The sequence below is a fragment of the Choloepus didactylus genome, chromosome 18 (genome assembly GCF_015220235.1).
Source record: "Choloepus didactylus isolate mChoDid1 chromosome 18, mChoDid1.pri, whole genome shotgun sequence".
Classification (NCBI taxonomy): Eukaryota; Metazoa; Chordata; class Mammalia; order Pilosa; family Megalonychidae; genus Choloepus; species Choloepus didactylus.
The window spans coordinates 9,413,927-9,439,326 of record NC_051324.1 but is presented as its reverse complement, the minus strand read 5'-3'; the positions used below and the strand labels follow the sequence as shown (position 1 = coordinate 9,439,326).

Below are 25,400 nucleotides of genomic sequence, written 5' to 3'. Positions count from 1 at the left end.
GGTGGGGGATATTTGGGGAATTTCCACCTGTTGATCCAGGTTGTGCCTTCTGGGAGCATAAAGAACATTGGTCCAGCTTGACCAGTGCTTGGCACGTAGCGGATGCTCGGGTGTTACTTTGCTATGATGAGATAGTCGCTTTGTCTTTGGCGTGGCAGCCCACTGGGGTTCTCAGACCTCCTTGGGGTGGTGGGTTGGGTGTCCCTTCCTGAGTATTTTCCCAAGCTCAGCTCCCACCACTTTTCAGTGGTCTCACAAGGCACACGGAAAGGAGCAAAGCCACTGCAAGCAGAACTTGGAAGACGTGGGGGTCTAACTGCCAGCATCCCAGCACCCTGAGCTCTTTGGTTGGGGCAGTGACTGGCCTGGGAGTCCCGGGAATCTGGATGGGCAGTGGTCTGCTCGGCCTGAGAAGCAGAGGGCACCCCCTAAGCAACGGAGGGAGCAGCCTAGAGAAGGCAGCAGTCTCTGCTTGCAACGTTGACATTGAACCTGCGTAGGAAGGAAACAGTGTTGGCGAGGGTGGCTTCCCACGAGACGGCGTGTTAAGTTCAGAAACTGCATTTTTCTGAGGGATTAGGGATGGGAAGCGGCCAGCCTGCTGCGCTTGGAGCTCGGTGCCGTGATTCACTCTCCTCAAGGGTCACTGAACGTCTCTCTTCGCGTGGCCTTGGGCTGAACTCCTCACCTGGCTAGCCTTCTCGAAAATGTGTGTCATTCCTTATGAGGCAGAGCCGTGGAGCGGGGGAGCGAGTGTGCAAATCAGTGGAAAGTCGTCTCCACCACTGGAAAAACAACCCTGAGTTCATGACTTGTTGGCTTCAGAGGTGTGACTGTAAAGGACGGAGCCGACTTTTTTGTTTTTCACTGAACAGACCCGAGTTGGCAGGTGTAGATAAATGTTCTGTCCACTTTTGTAGCTGCCTTGGGAGGCGAAACACTCCTTCCACTGGCCTGGAGGCCATTTAACCAGCCCTGTGGGAAGTGCTGGTCCTGTGCCTTTACAGCCGCAGTTAGCTTCCATCCAAAAACACCATCCAAGCTTGATCTCTGAGCCTGTTCACCAGATTGGACACCCAGGGGTTGGGGCAGGATGTCTAAGTCCTATCTAGCTCCGAAGGGTGAGGAGCTGCCACCAGCTGGGGTATTCGGAAGCCCCTGAGGCAGCTCCCAGTGACAAGTCCCAGAAATGTTTTGGGCAAGAGTAGCATTAATGGAATAAATGAGTGGTCCTCATGGGCACATTCCACCTTCTCCTAAACACCCAAGGGTCTTACTCAAAGAAATGTGTGGACATGGATGTTCTTGTTAAATAGTCAACCTCCCTACTTTTTGGCCAGCTCTGGTTGCTCTGAGCATCAGAATCCCTTCGAGAAACATTATTATAGCATTGGGATTGTCTTAGTTTGCCAAGGCTGCTATAACAAACACCACAGATGAGCTGAATTAAACAGCAGGGATTTACTGACTCATCCTTTTGGAGGTTGGAAATCCAAAATGAAGGTTTTGGCAGGATCATGTTTTCTCGGAAGCCAGTAGCATCTGGTAGTGGCTTTCTGGCGATCCATAACTCAGTGTCTGCCTCCATCACGTGGCTCTCTCTCTTCTTCTGTCTCCTGCTGTTCCTGTTTGCTAGAGCTGCCATTAAGCAAAATACCAGCAGTGGATTGGCTTTTATACAGGGGATTTATTAGGTTACAAATTTACTGTTTTAAGGTCATAAAAGTGTCTCAACTACGGCATCAACAAGAGGATACCTTCACTGAAGAAAGGCTGATGGCCCGGAACACCTGTCAACTAGGAAGGTGTGTGGCTGGCATCTGCTGGTCCTTTGCTCCCGGGTTGTGTTGCTTTCAGCTTCTGATTCCAGTGGCCTTCTCTTTAAGGATCTGTGGGTTCTCACTTAGCTTCTCCCAGGGCAAACTCTTGGCTTCATCTCCAAACATCTGGTTTCAACGTCTGTCTCCAAAATGTCTCTGGGCGTTTTCTCTCTAGGCATCTGGGTCTGTGTCAGCTTTTAGCTTCTCCCAGGGGAAAACTCTGGATTACATATCTTAGCTTCTCTCCAAAATGTCTCTCTCAGCTTCTCTGAGCTCCTTCTCTCCATGAAATCTCTTAAAGGACTCCAGTGAACTAATCAAGACCTACCCTGAATGGTTGGGTCCACATCTCCATGGAAATAATTTAATCATCCACAGTCAGTGGATCACATCTCCATGGAAACCTTCAATCCCAAGGTTCCACCCAACAGGATTGGATTAAAAGATCATGGCTCTTCTCGGGTCCATAACAGTTTCAAACCAGCACACCTACTGTGTCCAAATTTCCTCTACTTATAAGGACCCCGGGCATATTGGATTAAGGCCCACCCTGATTCAGTTTGGCTTCACTTTAACTGATAATATCTTTAAAGATCCTATTTATAAATGGGTTCACATGCATGGGCTAGGGATAGCGTCTTGAAATGTCTTTGCGGGGGGCGTGATTCAATCCGTAACAGTGATTAAAAGCGTGGACTCTGGGGCCAGATGACCTGGGTTCAGCTCCATCATTTAATGATGGTGTAACCTTGGGCAAGTCCCTCTCTGCACCTCGGTTTCCCCATCTATAAAGTGGGGGCCTCTAAGGGTCCTCATCTGGTTGGGGTGTTGTGCTGGTAGGTGACAAGGATGGGAAGGTGTGGGGGTGGTCTTTCTGCATCCTCCGGTTCAGAACGTCCTTGTCCCCCTGTGGGTGAGGAACATTCAGAGGTCGTGGCTTTTGCCTCCCTTACCTGCCGTGGGAACCACGGGGGCCCCCAGTGCTGTGGCCTCCGGCTGGGGCTGTGCATGGCCCTGCCACGGTCTGCAGCCACCTGGAGGTGTGGCCCCGCTGGTCCCGGCACTGCAGGGAAGGGACAGGACAGAAGTGAGAGGAACACATTTCCCTGGGGGAACAACACCCGCTTTCGAGGTGGTCAGTGGTTGGTAAACTCCCTTTAAGCTGACAGAATCCTACATGCAGCCTGAATACACAGAACAGACAAAAGCGTTGAAACTGGGGTGGCCCATGGGCAAGGCCACCCCTCACCATCAGGGTCACCTTTGAGGTGATGCTGCCAGTGCCTGGGGTACCTGGAGGGATTTTGAAAACTGCTGGCAGAGGCAGGAAGTGATTCCCCAAGTTGCTCAGCTGGCATTGGCGAGGGAGCTGGTTTGAAGACGTTTAACCCAATGTCCTCAGTCCTCATGACTCATCCATCCACTTGTCCACCCATCCACTCACCCACCTGCCCATCCACCCACCCACCCATTAAGGTAACGGAGCCCCATGTTAAAGTGGAGAGGAGTAAGCCCAGCAGGTGTGTGGCACCTGCAGAATCCTCCCTCCACCTGCTCCCCATCACGTTGGCCACAGTTTGAAATGACTTCAAGGCTGGGTGATGGAATGCTCAGAACTGATAGAGACCTCCCTTTGCTTCCCTGCTTTCGATTAGCTCAGGGTTTCTTACCATGTCTCACAATTACAATAAAAAAATGAATTCATAGAACCATGGGGTTTGTACTATTTGTGATCTTGGTGATTCTCTAGGGTATTTGGACAGTGAATTATTTCCCCTTCTGTGCTGGCTTTATTAACCACCTGCCACTACCCTGGGTGGGAGGTCCCTAAGCCAGGGCTCAGGTGTCTTGACTCCTGGTTCCAGATCATCAGAGGTGCTTTCTCGCACTTTTCTGGGAAGTCCGGTGTCTGGTTTTCCTAAATGACAGTGATTTCAAGTACCTTGACTCCCTGTTTTGTGTTACACGCCTGAGTCTGAGCATTTCACCACATCGCATGGAGTTCAGAGGGGAGAGATTGTGTTTTTGAGGCTGAAATCTTGCCACACTTGTTTTTCTCTCTCCTGCTGGGAAATGGGTCAGTGTCTCTTCTTGTGGCTGTTGGGTGAACGTAGATTTGGCCTTTGTTCTCATTTTCTTTTCTGTTGGGCATCTTGGAATTAAGAAAGGAAGAGACAGAGGAAAGAACTGATAACAGTTGGAGATAAAATGTTTCCAAAGTGTGCAATCAGCCCCAGCTTTTCAGTTGGAAATGGAAAGATTAATATAAAAAGAAAGAAAATGGAAGAAATGATGTAGGTTTTGGCCAGGAAGAGGGACAAGGTTTGGGACTACATGTTGTTTGAGGAGCAGACCCAGGAGAACATAAGGTCAGCTGCGTTAGGGGTGAGAGAGGGGGCATCCAGAGGCAACAGGATATTGGAGTTGGAGCTCTAGGCTGGGAGTCAAAAGACTTGATTTCCGATTCAGGCTGAACCATCAACTCATTTTAGCACTTTGAGCAAGTCATTTTACTATTCTAAGCCTTAGTTTCCCCATCTGTAAAGTGGAGATAATTCCCATCTCCTTTCAAGGTAGTTGAGAATAACAAGTGAACATACTTTAATTTTAAGGTTCTATGTGAGTAATAATAACAACAATAACATAATGTATCTGGTGGAAACAACAATGTGGGGGAAAGGTTGGGAAGATGGGACTTTATTTGCTAGTAAAACATCCATGAAGATTAGGAAGATGGTAGAGCAGTCACGGGAGGAAATTTAAGACGGAAGAAATGATGTACAAACCACTCGTTTCTCTGGTCTTAGAAAAGATATTAAGAAACCTCAACCATACAGGAAAGCTAAGAATTCCTTGACGGGATGTGGGTGGGACTCAGGTTAAATAAATGTCTGTTAGTTGTGTTTGTGGAGACTTAGCGACAGTGGGCTCCATGTTGTTCCCAAGGAAGACGGTTTCAGTAACAGATTTTATTACCATTACTCAGCACTTCTGTTCCTATTTCCACACAGTGGTCTAGCACTCCCTGTCAACACCCAGCATTCTGTTTGTCAATCCACCTACCCACCCAACCATCCACTCACCTATCCCTCTACCCATCCATCCACCCACCCACCCCCACCCATCCATTCAACCACTCATCCATCCACCCATCCATCCACCCATCCATCCATCCATCCACCCATCCCTTCATCTCCATCCATCCACCCATCCACTCACCCATCCATCCACCCACCTACCCATCCACCCACCCATCTACTCACCCACCCATCTATCCTTTCATCCACCTGCCCACCCATCCATCCACCCATCCATCCACTCACCCATCCATCTCCATCCCTCCACCTGTTCACTCATCCACCTGTCCACCCATCCGTTTACCCACCCACTCACCCATCTATCCACCCGCCCATCTGTCCGTCCATCCATCCATCCATCCACCCACCCATCCATCCAACCACCCACCCTTCCACCTGTCAACCCACCCACCTGTCCCCCATCCACCATCCACCCATCCATCCATCCATCCATCCATCCAACAAAACTTTTCTGGTTCTCCGCTCTGTGCCAGGCAGTATGCTTGGAGTAGGGGATATAATAGTGAACAGGTCATGGTCCCTGTATTCATGGAGCTCAAGTCTAGTATGGAATTAGGGAAGTATCATAAGCTGTAATGAAGTGTGTCTGTGTGTGTGTGTGTGTGTGTGTGTGTGTGTGTGTGTGCGTGTGCAGGTTGTATTCAAATATCAGACACCAGGGATGGGGGTAGTAGGGGTGGTTAGGGAGAGTTAACCAGACAAAGGGGACCACTGGGGCAGGGGCCCGGAGGTGAGAGAGAGCATGGCACTCTCAACTTTGCTTTATGCAAAGGCCGGTCCAGCTCGGAGCATCCTGTCTCCTGACATCCTGGCCCTTTGCATCTTTGCATTTTAAAGAGTTGGCAGGGGAGGCTCCTTACACTCTGGCAGAAATCTGTTGAGTTTCAGCCTTACCACATCACAGAGGAACTTCTAGGTTCTTCCTTGCGGCTAAGGTTTTACGTTCCAGAATACAACTTGCCCAGTGTCTCCTTGTCTAGAAGGAGGTAACCAAGGTTCCTGGACCTAACCACTGGGCAACCGGAGGTCATGAATAGGATAGAAAAAATGAGCCTCTGTGGGTTTGGGTGTAGAAAAACCTTCCTTGAAGTGTCTCTGAAGAAAACTTGATCACGTGCGTCACCCTTCTGAACGTCCCGCAGGGTGCCCCGGACTTCACATGCCAGCTGCCTGAGAGGAGGGAGAGAACCGTGCAGCCCGGAGGCTTTGGGGCTTGGTAGATCTGAGTTTGAATCCCAGCTCTATCACTTACTAGCCAAGTGACCTGGAGAGTGAGCTGGGAAGTTCACCTTTCAGAGCCCTGACTTCCATATCTGCACAGCAGGGCCAATTAGATTCCCTGCCTTGCAGGCTTTTTATAAGGGTTAAGTGAGGTAATGTGTATAAAGCAGAGTGAGCACTCTGGGGTGCCATCTGTACTTATTAGCATTAGAATAAAATTGAATCTGGGAGAGAGAACTTCTGGGAAAGAAGAGGAACCATTCCTGAGCTGGGTGAATCCCAGATGGGGCCATGTGCTTCAGAGAGGTCTGGTTTTTGTCACAAAGAATGAGCAGGAGCTGAGTCGGGATGTGGACCTAGCAGAGTAGCCCTTCCGCCGTCACGCACCCTGTGGGGCCCTTGTCCCTCAAACCCAGAGGATGCCTGCTCTCTGCTCGGCCGGGGTATCACGGGCTGAGGGGTCTGGGATAAACTCATCCCTGGGCTAGGAGGGACCTGAGGGGCTGTGAGCCCAACACCTACCTTTTGCAGATGAGGAAACTGCGGCTTCGAGAATTCATGGAGCACCTGCTCGGAGCCAGGACTGTTCTGGTTCCTGGGGATCTATCAGTGAATCAAGCAGACAAAAATATCTGCATATTGTAGCTTCCACGAATGTGCTGGGAACAGCTGGGGAGAATTTTCACAAAGCACGATTTGAATAAAAAGAAGCCGTTTTGTCTAGTTGTTTTTGGGGGTGTGTGTGGCCCAAAACCCCAATCCCCAACCCCCAACCACTATCATCCCAGTGTAGAAACAGCCACTGGAGTGTTGTTTGCACAAGGCGTTGTCACAGGGCGGCCCTGGAGGGGTGTGGAATGACTTGTTGCAAGAGATTTCCATCTGGGGAGCAGTGTCCCCTGCGTGTTGGCTCCTTTTGCCTGCCATACTGCAGAGTGGTGGTGGAGAGACTGGACATTCTGGAGCTCGTTCCACAGCCTTCCTATGGACCTCTTCAGCTTTGGCGTTGATCTTCTCAGCTTTTAACATTTCCTTTGATACTTAGGGCAATAGGGGCTAAACCAGCAGCTGTGCATCTCGTACCAGGATCCTATGGAAAGAAACAAAAGGAATGAGCTGTCTGACTTGAGCAAGGACCTCTTGGGTAGTTGGAGGTTTAATTACTGCAACATGGAGCCCTCAGAGCACACTGGCTCCAGCAAGGTGGGTGTTGATTTCTCAGAGGTCAGGGGTCGGCTGGGGTGAGGAGGCTGCTCTGGTGCAGGATGTCACCCAGGACCCAGCCTTCTGTCTGGTTGCTTCACCACTCTCTGGGGTGTTGTTCTCATCCTCACGGTTGAAGCCAATCTACCAACACCTTGTCTTCATTCCAGCCTGGCAGAAGAGGGAAAGAGAGGAGGTGGATGGAGACCAATTTCCTTTAAGGCAATGATGTGGAAGTTGCTCATGTCATTTCCACTCACGTTCTATCTCCTTGGACTTAGTCATATGGCCGCACCTTGCTGCAAGGTATTCTGGGAAGTATGGTCTCCAGCCGGGTGGCATGTGCCCAATAGCTAAGAGGAAGTGGGGTGTGAGGGTGTAGATACTGGTGATTAGTGGTCTCCGCAACAGAGCCTCCGTTCTCGCAGCTACAGAACAGAGTCCACAGGATCGCTGATATTCCCTCCAGCCCCAGCCTCACCCTCTCGCAGCCTCAGTTCCTTCGTCTGTGAAATGGAAATAATAGAATTGCTGACATCAGTGACACCCGTGAAAGGACTTGGCATGGCGCCCCATGTGGCAACAGGCACTCAGATGGTAGCTGCCATTGTGGCTCTTTTCATTCCACCAGGGAACAAATATGTTTGGGGAACCCTCCCCTGCCCCAGGCACATGGAAGGTGCTGGAGAGTCAGCAGTGAACAAATCGGACAAGAGACCCAGTCCTCGTGGAGCTCACATCCTCCTGGGGAGACAGGCAGTTCCTATTTGGGGAGAATCATCTTCTCTTCAGACCACTCTCCTCCCTGCCTCTCACGGTTACCAAACCTGTGATTTCCAAGTTGAAGCTGTTTGCACAAGTCATCCCGGTGCCCTTTTGCAGTAAATAATAGAGCCTAAGTGAGATTTATTTCTGCCCTGATTAATAATTTATTAAAGCCATTTAGTAAAGACCAGGTGGCATCCCATTTGTTATTCATTTTTGAAAAATGTCACTGTTTTCCCCATTCTTTTCATGAGGTTTATTTATTTTGATGGTAGCAAGTGAAAGTAGATCTAGGAAGGTAAGTTTAACTTCATAAGCAAAAACAATCTAACAAACATGGAAACCATTCAGTTCCAATTTCTTAAGTATCTGTCTCATGCCAGTCTCTGTGCCAAGCAATGGAAGTGCAGTGGAGTCCACCACGTGGATCCTGCCCTCAAGGAACCCAGGCTCCAGAGGAGGATACCCACCAGCAGCTACAGTCTAGGGTGATCAGTGCCACCAGAGAACAGGTGCTGTGGGACCAGGAGGAAGAGGCACCTGAGCCAGTCATAGGCAGGGTCAGGGAAGGCTTCATAGAAGAAGTGAAATCATCATCACCATCATTGTCCACCATCATCTTCACCATCATCACTGCCATGATGTCCAACACCATTCTCATCACCACCTTCATCATCACCATCATCATCATCACCACCACCACCACCGTCATCACTATCATCACCACCATCATTGTCATCACCACCATCACCACCACCACCACCACCACCATAATCACCACCATCATCACCATCACCACCACTACCACCATCACCACCACTACCACCACCACCACCACCACCACTACCACCATCTCCACCACCACCACCACCATCTCCACCACCACTACCACCACCACCACCACCACCATCATTACCATCATCACTATAACCATCAGCACCACCATCGTCATCACTGTCATCACCACCACCACCATCACAATCATCATCACCACCACCACCATCATTGTCATCACCACCATCACCACCACTACCACCACCGCTATCATCACCATCACCACCACCACCACTACCACCACCATAATCACCACCACCACCACCACCACCACCACCACTACCACTATCTCCACCACCACCACCACCACCATCTCCACCACCACCACCACCACCACCATCTCCACCACCACCACCATCTCCACCACCACCACCACCATCTCCACCACCACTACCACCACCACCACCACTACAATCACCATCATCACCATCACCATCATTATCACCACCACCACCACCACCATCATTACCATCATCACTATAACCATCAGCACCACCATCGTCATCACTGTCATCACTATTATCATCAAGCTAATACTGATTGAGTGAGCACCTGCTACCTGCCTGGCGTTATGCAACACTCTTTACATGCATGTGTCATTCAGTTCTCACCATGACCCTATGCAGCAGATGTACTATTCTCATTTAGAGGCAAGGAAAATGAGGCTCAGAAGGGTTAAATAGCTTATCCAAGGTCACACAGTATGTCTCTCCGTGTCAGACTGAGAATTCGAGCCCAGACTGTCTGTCAGGGGGCCTTACTTTTACCCACTGTAGTAGAAGGATGAGTGGGAATTGTCTAGGTGGGTTGGGGGCAGGAGAATTCCAGGGAGAGAGAAAGGGAGTCATTGACACAATGGCCCAGGGATGACAGAGAACCAGGGTGGTTGAAGATCCAAAGAGATTCTGGGTGGCTGGAGTGCAGTGTGTGAGGACTGGGAGGTGAGGCGGGCGGGTGTTGGCCATGTCGAGAGCATTTGGACTTTATCTTGATGACAACAGGAAGAAGATCTTGACAGTTTGAAGTGGGAGAGAGGGAAGGGAGACCACGAGATTTGTGCTGTATTAGAGTCACTCTGGTCACTTAGTGGGCAGTGGAGCTGTGGAGGGGAGACTGAGGCAGGGAGACAGCAGTCAGGTGTCTGAAGCATCCGGTCCCTTCTGGGGCTGGGAGGGGAAGGCCACACTCTGTGCCATCCTTAGAGTTCCCACCAGGTGTTCTCCCTGCAGGTGCTTGGAGGGTGAAACCCAGCCGGGGAGGCAGTGTTCGCTGCTCTCTCTTCTCAGGGAGACTGACTGCCCCTTCGGAGCCACCTCTCTAAAGGCTAAGGTTTAGGGATCCCAAGTTCCATGGTAACAAAAATGGCTCCTCAGGGAGCTTCTGCTCTACTCCCCCACACTGGGTGTTGGTGGTAAACAGGCAGCCCCAGTGGGGATGGGCAGGAGCAGGACAAGAGGGGAGCAGCTCCTGGAGCCTGAGGGGGGAAATCTGTGGGTGCCTGGGTGTGCGCCCGTTTGTAGGTAGTCTTCAGGGGACTTTTGGCCATGGAGCTCTTCTGTGTCTTGACATTTCCTCTCGTCCTGCCCTTGAAGATTTGAGGAACCCCGAGTGAGTGGGGGTCAGGAGTTCTGGATCTCAGGCCTGGCTGTATCACCAGCTCACTGTGTAATGTTCAGCCAGTCCCTCTCTGGGCGTCAGTCTCCTTTTTGTGAAACAAGGGACTTGCCCTTGGATGTCCTCTGAGGTCCCTTCCCGCTGAGACGCTGGTCCGGTTTCTGGAGCTCCTGGCACCCCCGTGGTGAATACTAAACAGGGCCCCAGACAGATGGGGGGCTGGGCTCAGCGTCCGACCTCCGCACCCCTCCCTGGTGGACGTGCACCAGAGGACGGAGACCCCGGGGCACGCCCGGGAGCCTGGAAGACGTTCAGATGTCACAGATGGAGGATTTTTCTGCTTCATTTCTCTTCTGCGCAGGTTTTGGGTTTTCAGACGGGGCTGGCAGCTTGGCTGAGCCTCGGTAACTATTTCCGAGCTGGCTGCAAGCACACGTGGAGGACCTCAGGGTTGGAAATCTGTTCTGCTTCTTTCAATGTCAAGAGTGCAAACAGTTTCCAACACAGAGAGAAACCCTGCCCTGGGTTCCCCGGACCCGCCGTCGGGGGGCCCTCTCTCGCGCCTGTTTTGAGTCCTGCAATGTGGGATGTGTCTGAAATATTTGAGCTGTTGGGTTTATGGATTAATTTCACCCTAGCACCATGTCTGGGTCTTGTGTGGTCGCCATCAGAATGGTGGTGCCTGATTTGGAGTCAGGACCCCACTGTGGAGAAAACCAGGCAAACGAGGGCCTAATTAGCGCATTAACCCCGGATGATTAAGATAATGGCGCATATTTTGGTTACTCTCTAACGTCTACTTTTTCTACCTTGATAAACAAATTAGAGGAGCGCTCTAGATGATGGTTTCTGGCCGATGAAGTGCACTGTAATGAAAATCTTGCTCAACATTTTCCCCAGATGCTCCCAGTCCTGGGTCCCTGGTGGGTTTCTCACCCCTGGTTGGAATTATTAGTTATCGCCCCTTCTGAGAACCTTGGCTCTACACATCCCTTTCCACAAAGGCCACCCCTAACTTTGCTGCTCTTGCCACTGTGGGACCATCTACCCCTGGCTCGCCCCAAACACCCTGGCTTTGTGTTTGCACCTGCAGCCACTTGTCCGTGATAGTCTTTTTTTCCAGGCAGGGGTCTCGTCTCCCTTTGAGAACCTGGCTCCCCGTGCCAGCCCCCCGCCGATTCTGACGAGAACTTGTTAGAGTAGCTAAGTGCATATATGTATATATAAATATATATATTTTTAACACTCATACAGCGCTTCGAACACAGCAGCTTAGTTACTGAGCAAAATCAACACTGCCCTCCCACCCATGAGAAATCAGAGCCCATGTGCCCACTCGTCCTCGTTGTCTGCTGCAGGGTTGAGAGCAGGGGGCAAGATATGAGGCTGGCAGGATGGGCCCTGGGCTGGGGAACGGGCTGATAGCGACACCTGTCCCCTCCCAGCCTCAGGGATGGACTGTCCTTTGGTAGGCACCAGGGCCTGCACGTCTGAGGTTGGCAGTTGATTTCTCTTACCTTGCAAAGCAGTTAAGGACCCAAACTGTGACACTGAGCAAGAAGGACATTTAATGTCTCTTGCCATGTATGAGCAGGAAGATGGAGGATATCGGTGCTCGAGTAGAAGGCCCGAAGGTGTACAAGACAGCTGCTCTGAGATCCTGCTAGCCCTGGCTTCTCGCTGCCCTCCTTCTCTGGCCATGGCTCTCCTCTCTTGGGTACAGGAAGCAGGCCAAGTGCCTGGGGAACATTTAGCTTTTTGTTGCAAGGAGGGGAGAATTAGAAAGTCAAATGCTTCCGTGGACTGGCAGCCAAGAGAGGGGGCAGGGAGGCCGGCGGGACGTGGAGAGGGCTCAGCCCCACTCAGGGTGTTTGGGTCTGAGGCTGCTGCGGGCTGGAGCCGGGATGGTCTGTGGCTTCTCAGGGGTTCCCCGGTGGGACCCCCACAGGCCGGGAGCCCGGTGGGGCAGAGCCCGGGGCGTATGAAGCCGAGCGGAGGGAGAGGGGTTGAACACGAGCCAGTTTGCACAGGGCACTGGAGCTGGCAGTGCCAGCTGGAAGGCCTCTGGCATGTTGGTTATGTCTCACTTTCTACAATAATACCTCATTTATTTGGCATTATCAGAGAATGAGCTGTTCTTCCTAAGAGACTTTTCCAAAGGACTCAAGCTCCTCCCTCCAAATTTAAAAATCAAACTGGTTTGCAAGACATTCTTTCTTTTACAGCTCTCTTTTAGAAAGATTTTTCTTCCCTCAGAAGTATATTCGTTTTAAAACATTTAGAAAATGTGTGCAAGCTGAAAGAAAAAAATCATCCTTAATCCCATTACCCAGGGAAATTTCTGGCATGTATGTATATACACATGCACAGAGACACACGTACACATTTTGGTATATATATTTCTGTTTGTTTTACCTTTTAATGCATATATACATTCATTAAAAAAAGATTTTCTGCTTCCACATACACTATTTTATAACCTGCTTTTTAAAACTTACTGATACCGTGACACTCTTGCTGCAACATTACTTTAATGATTGCTTAACATTATTTAATTTATGAATGCGTCGAAGTTCTAACCAGTTTCCCACTGGTAGGTTTTAAGGTTTTCCCCAGTTTTTCCCTATTACCAGTGGTACAGTGAAGCACATCCTTGAGTTAAACTTCTGGGCACGTGTTTAATTATTTCTTTGGGATTGATTCTTAGAATCACAGTTGGTGGGTCAAGGGGAAACGTATATTTAAACTTTTTTTGAGTCTTTGGTACATTTTGGCAAATTGCTTCTGAGATAAGTTTTACTTCTTTGTATTTTCATCATCAGCACTGAAGACTAGCGGTCAGTTTCCACATAACCTTGATAATGCTGTGCATTGTCATTAAAAAAAATATGTGCCAACTTCAGTGGTAGAAAACAGCATTTTTGACTTAAAAATATGCATTTTTTGGAACATTTTTTAAATGTCCATCAGCCATTTATTTGTATTCCTTCTATTGTGAATTGATTACTCATGACCTTTGTGTATTTTTCAATTGGGAGATTAATAGTTTATTAGTTTTTAAGAATTCTTTATATATTGAGGATATAAATTGTTTGTTATATCTGTTGCAATTTTTCCCAGTTTGTCTCTGGGTTTTGCTTCTAGTGTTTGTAGATTTTATAACAAAAAAACAAAAAGAAGCTTTTTATTTTTATATAGAGACATGTCTGAGTGCTTTCTTCGTAATTTTTGTCTTTGGTATTATTCTTAGCCACTTAGCTTCTCTAAGACATAACAGATACTCATCAGTATATTATTCTAGCATGTCAGTAGCTTAATATTTTATGCTTAAGTCTTGAATCCCTTCCTAAAATGATCTGATGTTTAATGTGAGGCAAAGACTCCAGCCTTACTTTTCCCAACATTGCTTATTTGCCCTTTCCCACTGGTACAAAATAGTCTCTCTGTCATTTATTAATTCTCATAAATTCTTTGGTCTGTTTCTGCTGTTTCTGGAGTCCTTCCTCTTTAATGATATGAATCTGTATTCTTTTGCCAGTACCACACTGTTTTAACTTTTTAATTATTTTAGGGCATGAGTCCCACAAAATTTCTTGGCTTTTTGCTTGCATTTTTTCCCCCAGGTGAATTTAGATCTGGAACGACTTGGTCAAATTCCTCTGTGATTCTGACTGAAATTGTATTACGTTTATAGATGAATGCCGAGGAAGGTGGAATTGTCTCATTTGGAACTTAGTATGTCCATCAGGTATCTATGTTGTTTTCTTCTGTAGGTTCCTACACGCTTCTTGTTAATTTTATATACTTAAGCATTTTGGATGTTTGCAGCCATGGTGAATAGTATCATTCTCTATTATATTTTCAAATTGTTTGGTAAATTAAAAAAAAAATTGGTTTTCATGTATTTAGTAACTTGTCTTCTCTGAAGTGATAACTGTCTTCCTGGATTTTAGGGTAGACTGTTATAGCATCTTCAAGTAACAGTATGTCTCTTCCTTTCCAGCGTTTCTACCATTCATTCTCTTTTCTCGTCTTATTGCATTGGTCGAACACCAGAACAATTTTAAGTAGTAAGGGTGAGAGCAGGCACCCTCATCTTAATCTTGAAGTCAGTGACAATGCTGCTAGTGTTTCAAATTTTTGTTTAAAGAGTGTTAAACACAATCTGATCTTATTATTGTTTTCATCTTATGGATACATTTTTTCATGCTGTGAAGTAAACAGTGCTTCTACAAGTGTACAGTGATGCTCTGTGTTCCGATCTTAACCTAGTGGCCTTCAGTCTCCAGCCAATCTGACATTTCATCTGATGTGCACTCCAGGCGAAGGTGGTTAATGACCACCATGAGCACACGCAGGATTCGGTGCTTTCCAAGCTTTACTTCTTTGATCAGCACTCCTGATTTCATAAACCATGAAGACCATCAGACCATTCCCATCCAGACTTTCTGCTAGACTTGGGTGAGGTAGGTCTTCACGGGGATCCAAACATGTTTTTTAATGCAACTTTTTGAGATATATTCACACACTGTATAACCATCCAAAGCATACAGTCAGTGACTCACCGTATCAACACATAGTTGTGCATTCATCACCATGATCAATTTTAGAACATAACCAAACATTTTTAATAATGCTTTGAAGCATCTCAGTACAAGGTGAGTGGCTAAAGCAGGACCAGAGAGCCACAGCCAATGATTTGGAAAGGTCACTTTTCTAGTTTGCTAATGCTGCCGTTTGCAAAACACCAGAAATGAATTGGCTTTTATAAAGGGGGTTTACTTGGTTACAGATTTGTAGTCTTAAGGCAATAAAGTATCCAACAACAGGGTCCCTTCAGTGAAGGATGGCCATTGGCATCCGGAAAACCTCTGTTAGCTTGGAAGGCATATGGCTGATGCTCCCAGGTTGCGTTTCAAGATGGCTTTCTCCAAAGTTTGCTCTTGGGGTGTTTTGTCCTCTCTTAGCTGCAGCTCCTCTTCAAAATGTCACTCTCAGTTGCTCTGCGTCTGGGCCTGTGTGGCTCTCTTTAAAGTACTCCATGATGCAATAAAGACCCACCCTGAATGGGTGGGGCAACAGCTCCATAGAAATAATTGAATGAAAGGTCTCATCCACAGTTGATTGAGTCACATCTCCATGGAAACACAGCACCAATAGGTTCCAACCTAAACAACACTAATACTTCTGCCCCTGCAAGATTGCATCAAAGATAATGGCATTTTGGGGGCCATAATACATCCAAATGGGCACAGTCACTGAGTTAGCAGGCTTGGCACGGGACCCAGGGGGAAACTGATCTTATTTTGATGTTTCAGAGTATATTTCTATAAAACAGTAATATTGTCAGGAACCAATGAATCTTTCACATCTATTTGCTTGGTGGCTCCCAAGCTGGTATTTTTCTCTCACCCTCATCCTTTCTCCTTTGCGTTATCGATTTACTAAAACTTTCCTCGTTTCTCTTCCCTTGCTGGCAAGCTGTCTGTTATCAATTATTTCTGCTGTCGCTGGGTCTACTTCCAAAAGGTATCCCTATCCCTTTTTTTCTTTCTTTAAACCAATTTTTCAATTCAAGTCATAATTCATAAACATGAAAAAGTTTTCAAATACTACAAAAGTAAAAATTCAGAATTCAGAAATTCAAATGCTATAATAAAAAGTACATCTTCTTCCCCCACCAAATGCTTGTTCATCCCTGTAAAGGCAGCCACTGTTAGTGACTTTTTGCACCCTTCCAGATATGTTCCATGTATATCCCAGGGCATTCATGAGTATGCATCTTTGTATTTTTTACACTGTAGCATACTGCCCATACTATTAAGGGCTTTTTAAACTTACTATATTGTGGCAATCTTTCTAAATGAGCATGCTTGGCTCCCTTCTTATGTCATCCAATGCATGTAACATAGTTTGTTTAAACGGTCCCCCATGCACTTAGGTTTTTCCAGTCTTCCACTGTAACAAAAACAGCTGTGGTGACCACCCTCATAAATATAAGCCTTGGCTCTCATAATTTTCTGCTTCTGAGCTACTTACTTTGACTTCCCCAAGAAAGGAAATAGATGCACTATTTAAAGTTGAATATAAACTACGAGTCAACAAGTTCTGAATGAGGGTCTGATGATCCTGCTGAGCAGAGTGGATGAGTTTCAGTCTGGGCCTTTGTGCATTGTTTAGGGTGAATGTAGGGGGAATGCTTTGCTGGGTCGTTCCTTCGGAGTTTGTCTCACTCTCCAGAAATGAGCTGGACTCCTTCTGCGTCCACCACAGATGTCACTTAGTTATCCTCAGCTCATTTCATCAGCATCACTGATAGGCTGGCTGAGCCTCACCTGGCAGCGATGCCCGAGCCACAAGCAATGGGGAAGGAGGGAGGACAGGTGAGGGTCTTAAGGACATGGTGGAATAGGTGTTGAAGGATGGCCGGGAAGGGGTCCTTGCAGAAGATCCCACCTGGTGCAGCAGGTAGAAGCAGAGCACCTCTGGAGCCACCTGGCACCAAGCACAGCCAGAGTTGTCGTAACACCTGGGCTGGGTCAGGCCGCCAGGTGATGCTGGGCCGTCCCAGCTGCACCTGCTCAATAGGAAAATGAGCACCACCTGCATTGGGGACGAGGCACAGAGAAGTTAGTGAGATGCTGGGGTGGAGATTGTAGGGTATTTGGAGAGATGAGCAATTTTTCTCTTACTTTTCACTCAGGCTTTGGTGTTTAACCTCTAATATTAATTTTCTTTCTGATTATAAAAGTAATATATGTTAATTTTTATTAGGAAATTACAGAAAAATGCAAAGGAAAAAAAACCCTGAAATCCCACCATTTAGAGAAAACACTGATAGCATTTTGATATACATTCTTCTGGTATTTTCCTATTCCTTTTTTGCATGATTTTTAAAACATACACGCAGAAAAGTGATAAATTTCTTATTGTGAAATATAACATACACGCAGAAAAGTGATAAATTTCAAAGTAGTGTTTAACAAGTAGTTACAGAGTCAATTTCAGAGTAGAGTATGGGTTACCGTTCCTCAATTTCAGGGGTTTCCTTTTGGCTGTTCTAATACGCTAGAAACTAAAAAGAAGTATCTGTATAATGATTGAGTAGTCATAATCCTTTGTTAAATCCTAACTTCTCCGTTACAACTCCTCCCTCTCATTTGATCATTCTCTCAATCTTCAGGGATGTCTGTCTGGACAATGCCCATTCTAACTTCTTCATGCTGGAAGGGGGTGTCGACATTATGGGGTAGGAGAATGCAACTGGTTGATGGTCTGGGAGATACTGGTACCTCTGGGTTTCAGGGCTGCACAGAAACAATCTGGGGGTTTTACGTTTCTGAGAAATGATAAGTAAAACTTTTATAGAGTCTTAGATAGAGCCCTGGGTTTTCTTTAAGGTTTGCAGGAATACTGTTGTTTGGGGCTTGGCATACTGTGGCAATTTACAATATCTGACTGAGGCTTGCATAAGTAACCTCCAGAATGACCTCTTGACTCTATTTGAAATCTCTTAGCCACTGAAACTTTATTTTGTTACATTTCTTTTCCCCCTTTTGGTCAAGAAGGCTTTCTCAGTCCCACCATGCCAGGGCCAGGCTCATCCCTGGGGGTCATTTACATGAATTTTTAAACAATATAGAATCATACTTATACCCACAGTTTTGCAATCTGGGCCTTTTGTTTGCTATATTGGACACATCTTTTTAATGCTATTAAATAATCTATAACATTATTTTAATAGTCTCATACAATCTCTTTTTTTGAGTATAGGGTGATTTATTTAACCAAGTCCCTATTGCTGGAAATTTAGGTGGTTTCCATTTCTTTTTAAAAATTTCTTTCTCTTTTTCTATTAAAAATTTCTACATTGATTGTCCCTGATGTATGTTTGTGTACTCTCATAATTACCTTATAAAAAATCCCTAAAGGTAAAATTTCTGAGTCAAAGGGAAAGCATATTTTAAATTTAAATTCACTCTTCAGAAAGATTAAAGCAACTATGTTTCCACCAGAATGCCCTGGACTTTTGCCAACAATTGTTATTAAGCTTAAAAATCTTTGCCTATCTATAGGTAAAAGTTATCAGATATCTTATTTTTAAAAATTGAATTGCTTTCTCTGATTATAAAATAATATGCATTATTTTAAAAAAATTGAAGTGTAGAAAAAGTGTAAAGACAAAATTACTGAGAAGTCCTTTTCTACCTAGAAATAATCACCATTAACATTTTTAAAATTTATTTTTATTGAGATATATTCACATACCATGCAGTCATACAAAGCATACATTCAATTGTTCACAGTACCATTGTATAGTTGTACCATTAACATTTTGCTGAAAGTCTTTCAAGACATTTTGCTGCATATAATTTTGCATACATTGTACTCTACATGTTGTTTAGTAACCTGCTTTTTCTGCTCAACAGTATGTCATAAATATCTTAATTGACCAGTTAGTAGTGCAGTATCATTGTTTTAACATTTGAATGGTAGCCATTTATGTGGCTAGTCAGAATTCACGTAAACAATCCCCTTTGTCTATTTAATGTTGCAAATAAATTTTTACAGTGTGCTGTTGACCTTGGTGCCATTTTGATATATTATGTCTCCTAGAAAAGCCATGTTCTTTAGTGCAGTCTTGTGGGGGCAGACTTAGTCTTTTCATTAGGGTGGAAACTTTTGATTGAGTGTTTCCATGGAGACATGACTTACCCAACTGTGGGTGAGACCTTTGATTGGGTTATTTCCATGGAGGTTTGGACCCCACCATTCAAGGTGGATCTTGATTGGTTCACTGGAGTACTCAAGAGAGCTCAGGGGCCAACACAGACGCTGATGCTTGGTGCTGCAAATAGAAGGATGTTTGGAGATGCTAAGCTAAGAGACGAAGCCCAGAGTTTGACCCGGAGAAGCTAACAGAGGACTCCCAGATGCTTAGAGAGAACTGTCCTGGGAGAAAGAAGCAAGGATATGCAGGAGCTGAGATATAGGAGTGAAGACAGAAGCCCAGAGACATTTTGGAGAAAGCTGTTTTGAAACACAAAGGACCAGCAGATGCCAGCCATGTGCCTTCCCAGCTAACAGAGGTGTTCTGGATGCCATCGGCCTTTCTTCAGTGAGGGTATCCTCATGTTGATGTGTTAGTTGGAAACTTTTATGGCCTCTGAACTGTAAGTTTGTAACCTAATAAATCCCCTTTATAAAAGCCAATCCATTTCTGGTATTTTTCATAATAGGAGCTCTAGCAAACTGGAACAGCCTCTTAATTATGTTTGTGTTGGTATTTGTTTTTTTTTTTTTTTTTTAATCCTGAGGTTTTACTTTTTAATCACATTTACTTCCCATCTCTTTATCTTGGCTCATGCAGTTCCCTGCCAGTTCACAGCTGTTGGGATTTCCTAGCTGTTGTTCAGAGTCTATTTCAAATTCCCCTTCCTCCATGAAGCCTCCTTGATTCTGTTATAGACCAGACATTTCTTCTCTCTTCATTATATTCATTACATTCTGCCTGCATTATGTTCTTACTCTGCTTATGATATTTGTCACGTCTGCCTTATATTATGGTTATGCCTCTGCAGACTGAGTTCTCTGTGGGCTAGAATCATCTTCCATGCCCATGACCCTAGCAGCATCCAACTCAGTGCTTGCCCATAATAGGGCCTCAAAAAATATTTGGTAGAATGAATCAGATTGAATTTGGGTGGACCAAAGGATCACGTCTAGCTTGGGGAGTTGGTTGGAGGGACTCTTAAGCGAGGTTGGACATGGGTTAGCCCTAGTTCCTATACCGGTTGTGGAATGCTCTATCTTGTTTGTGGTGTGTGTCCCAAAGAGGAACTTGTTGTTGCTATGAACTGCACCCTGGTATAAATGGGGTTGTTGGTTTTTTGCATCAGCCTGTGCTGATCCAGTGCCATCTGGCAGTCTTGGCAAAGATCTGGTCCTTGGGAGATGGTTGTGAACAGGCATAGTGAACAGGCCAGCTGTGTTTAATCCAGCCCAGGTGCCATGGCGGGCTGCTGGCCAGGTGAGCAGATAATTTAGCCTCATGTGGTGTAATACGGTGCAAGCCTGGATTTTATCACTGAGCCCTGGCTGGGTTGGAGGCTTGGGATGAACCAACCGTTGAGATCATTAAGATCCCAGCTGAACGAACCTTCCTTATTGGGTGCTATGACCTGTGCCTAAAACCTAAGAGGAAATAATAAATGTGACAAGGTGCTAAACTTCATTAGTCATCAGGGAAATGCAAATGAAAACCACAGGGCACTACTACTTCATATCCACTAGAATGGTTAAACTGAAAAGGGGTGTCAGGTGTTGGTGAAATCCTCTCCTGGTGGGAATGTAAACTGGTACAACCACTTTGGAAAACTGTTTGGCCATATCTACTAAAGCTGACATTTACACACCCTCTGACCCAGCAGTTCTCATCCTGGGTATTTACCCATCAGAAATGTGTGCATATGCTAACTGTGGTAGATGGAATTATGTGCCCAATTTAGACATGTCCCTGTGGGTGTGAACGCATTGTAAATAGGACCATTTGAGGATGTTATTTCTAGTTAAAGTGTGGCAAACTGAGCCAGGGTTGGTCTTAATTTGGATTATGAGAGGTCTTACAAGGAGACGGTCACTGGGAGAGCCTGGAATTCAGCAGGAACCTGGAAGAGAAAGGAGAGGACGTCTCCATTTGACAGGAAAGCCAAGAACCCTAAAGATCACCAGCACCGGTAACAGAATGCTGCCATCTTTGGGGAGAAAGCGGGCCTTGCCGATATATTTGATTTTGGACTTCCTGTAGCCTCAATACCTTGAGCCAATAAATTCTGATTGTTTAAGCCAACCCATTGAGGGGTGTTTGTGATAGCAGCTCGGCAAACCAAGACACTCACCACGAGGCGTGTATTAGAATGTTCATTGCAACGCTGTGCTGGTGGCTACTTATAAATGCCCATCAACAATAGAATAGAAAATTAAATTGTCATCTACTATACAGCAGAATACCATACAAGAGTGAGTATGAGTCACTTACGATAACATGCAACAATTGGCTGAACCCCACACACACGATACTGAGAAAAAGAAGCCAGACACACTATATGATTCCATTGATGTAAAATACCAAAACCGGCAAAGCTACTCTATGCCGTTAGAAATCAGGATATTGGTAACCTGGGTTGGGCAGAGGGTAGTGACTGTGGAGGGGCTTCTGGGCGGGGCTGGGGGTCTTGTGATGTTCTTGATCTGGATGCTGATTACATGGAGTGTTAGTGTGCTAGGGCTGCTTTGGCAAATACCACACATTGGTTGGCTTAAACACCAGGAATGCATCAGCTTGCGGTTTGGAGGTGAGAAGTCCATTGTCGTGGGGTCTCGGAGCCTTGCCTTCTCCAAACTCTGGTGTTTGGGTGGTGGCTCACTGGCCATCAGCCTCTGCCTCCATCACAAGGCAATTCGTATCTTTCTGTCCCCTGTAGCTTGTACGTCCATGTCCACATTTCCTTTCCCTATAAGGAATCCAGTTATATGGGATTAAGGCCCAAACTGCCTCAATCGGGGCCCATCTTAATAGGATCTTTGAAGATTCTAATCAAAATGAGTCCACACCCACAGGACCAGGGTTCAGACTTGAGCTTGTCTTTGTGGGAGACGTGATTCAGTCTACCATACCTCGGTGTGTTTGGTTTGTGAAAATTCCACAGACAGTGCACTTATCTGAGCAGTCTTCTGGTGACTGTTTTACGTCAACGAAAAGTTAAAAGGTAATTGGCAGAGCAAAGCCGGCTCTCCTGAGGGACCAGAGAGAAGTGTGAATAGAAAGTGCAGCTGGGGGCCCAGGAGGGGAGCTCGGAGGGCTGAGGGGCCCTGGAAAACGTTCCTTGGCAGAGTGGGCCGGAGGTGACCTTGGAGGTGGCACTGGTGTCAGAACTGCCGAGCAAGTAGCTGTCATGTAGAAATCAGCCTGTTTGAAGGTGCCCATGCCAGCGGGAATGAAACTTCTCTCTCCCCGGCCCAGTGGGGTCGAGTTTAACACCAAAGCCCCAGGGCCTGGCCCTTTCCTGAACTCGGTGCGGCCTTCCCGTCAGGTCCTGGAGACGGGCGAACTTTGGACGGGGCCATTTATGGCCTGTGGAATGGATTTCCCACAGGGGCTTTATTCCGTGGAAGGAGAGCTTAGGAGCCCAGTCCCGGCCCGACAGCCAGAGGCCTGCTGCCTTCGGGACATCTCGGAGTTGGATTCAAATTCCTCAGCCCTTACAGAGCTTACTCTGCCAGGCCCCAGGGCCCGGGTGACAGCGAGTGCCTGGAAGTGGGGCCGGTGGGTTACGGCTTGTCTCAGTCTCTCTGTGGGAACAGGGATCCCGCTAACCACTGAGACCCTGAGAGACCCAGGACCCTGGAGCCTTGGGGCAGTGCCTTCTTCTCCAGGCCCACCATGAGCAGAACTCAAACTTCCTGTATGGGGCCAGAACCCTGGGGAGCTTGTTTTGAGCATCCACTTTGGAATCGGGAGGCCTGGCATTGACCCTCTTAGCAGCAGGCCTGGGGTTCCCAGGAAAGTTGCCTTTTGACATGACATTTAGGAAGCTCCCCCCCGCCCCTCCCCCCACACACTTTTGGCAGTTCTGACCCTATGGCTACCTCCAAGGACTTCTGGGACCAGCCAGGTGGGTCAGCTCAGGCTCACTCGTCCTGCCCAGTCCCAGGAAATCCGGGGCTTCCTCTCCACTACCCTGTCCCAGGCTTGTCCTTTAGGCAGCCAGGAGCTTTCCCAGCCCTCTCCTGAAGGCATCTGGAGCCTGGGGTGTGTGAATGGTGGCCCGGAAAGGCTTAGGAACATTTGGGGCTGAGAAAAGAATGCTCCCAGGTGGATGTGGGAGGCATTAATCCTGAATAATTTTCCCTGCTGCGATGGCTTTGTTATAAATCTTTTGAGGCGTGGGAGTTCCTCGGTGTTCCTGATATTATCTCTGGCTTCTGCGAGGAGACTGGGGTGAGGGTGAGGGCTCTACACTGAGGAGGCACAGGAGTTGCCCCTAAACGGTTTTGGTTCCTTGAGATCTGGGCTTGTGCCCTCTTGCTGATTAGGCTGTTGATGGAGAACAGCCAGCCTATCCCTGGTTCCTTTGGATATCCATGGATATCCATGGTAGGGTTGGAAAAGGAGGAAGCCAAAAGGAGAGGGGGAAGGAAAGGAATGGTGAGCAGACCGACCCAAGTGTTTTGATTAAAGCATGCTAATGTCAGGAGAGCAGGGGAACCAAGAGGTCATCTAAGCTAGTGGTTCCCAACAGTGTGGTTCCTGGACCAGCAGCACCTGGAAACTTTTTAGAAATGCACATTCTCAGGTGCCACTGCACCTGGGGCTCTGGGGTTGGGGCTCATCAGTCTGTGTTTGTCTAACAAGGCCTGCAGGGGATTAGGATGCTTGTTTCACCAGGGACCAGTAGCATCAGCATCACCTGGGAGCTTGTTAGAAGTACAGAATCTGAGGTCCCACTCCAGGCCTACCAAATCAGAATCTGCATTTTAACAAGACCCCCAGGTGACTTGTCTGCACACTGAAGTTTGAAGAGCACTAAACAGGCAGCGTCTCCTGGTCCAGAGATGTTAAGTGACTTGTCTGTGATCACACAGGTAAGTGGTAAATGCAGAAGTGGGTTTTCCAATCTACTACCTCACCTGTCTTGTAGGTGAGATGGGGCAGTATACCTGATGGTGCCAGTTTGGATGTATTATGTTGCCCCAAATACCATTAACTTTGATGCAATTTCTTGGGGGCAGATGCATTTGTGTTGATTAGATTGGAATCTTTGATTGAGTGTTTCCATGGAGATGTGACTCAATCAACTGTGAGTGAAACATTTGATTGGATAATTTCCATGGAGGTGTTAGCCCGCCGATTCAGGGTGGGTATTAATTGGATCACTGGAGTACTTTAAAAAGAGCCACACAGGCCCAGACACAGAGCAGCTAAGACATTTGGAGAGCAGCTAAGAGTGACATTTTGGAAAGCAACTGAGAGTGACATTTTGAAGAGGAGCTACAGCCAAGAGGGACACTTTGAAGAACGCACAGGAGCTCTGAGAGAGCTGCTGCAACTTACAGAGACATTTTGAAGATGGCTGTTGAAAGCAGAGTTTTGCTGATGTTTTGGAGGTCCTAGCCCAGAGTTTGTGCTGAGAAGCTGACACAGAGATTCTGGAGAATGCTGTTTTGAAACACAACCTGGGAGCAAGCAGATGCCAGCCACATGCCTTCCCAACTGCAAGAGGTTTTCTGGATGCCAATGGCCTTTCCCCAGTGAAGGTGTACTACTGTTGATGGACACTTTGTGGCCTTAAGACTGTAGCTGTGTAACCAAATAAACCCCTTTATAAAAGCCAATCCATTTCTGGTGTTTTGCATCCTAGCAGCATTAGCAAACCAGAACACTGGCTCAGTACTGAGGCTTTGTGCCTTGGTGAATCTATTTGCATTTTGTATCTTGGGAACAAAATTTTTGTATGAGACATTATTCAGGAAAAATGGTACAATTGTGAAGTTGTAGACCTGTCCCAAAGTTAACAAACTGAGCTGCATACCCTGAAATTCTGTGGGTTTAGTTCAGATCACTGATTTGGTCGTTGGTATTTCAAATGTATTTCTTTACTGCATCATCACTATCAACACCACCACTGTGACCACCATCACCATCATCACTGTCTCTGTCACCACCATTACTATCACCACCCCACCATCACCACCACCACAACCACCACCACCATCACCATCATCACCACCATTACTATCACCACCCCACCATCACCACCACCACCATCACCACCATCACAACCAC

The 25,400-nt window shown here is 46.9% G+C and overlaps 1 protein-coding gene and 1 long non-coding RNA gene across 2 annotated transcripts in view; one reads left to right on the top strand and one right to left on the bottom strand.

The window, feature by feature from the left end:
* Window positions 1-25,400, top strand: part of NTN1 (netrin 1) — a 185,151-nt gene that overhangs the window by 39,189 nt on the left and 120,562 nt on the right. The gene's annotated exons all lie outside the window — the stretch shown is intronic.
* Window positions 5,360-12,486, bottom strand: LOC119514187. The gene is made up of 3 exons (XR_005212756.1): window positions 12,073-12,486; window positions 6,662-7,229; window positions 5,360-6,088 (listed from the first exon to the last, which is right to left on the bottom strand). It is a non-coding gene; the product is annotated as an uncharacterized LOC119514187 (long non-coding RNA).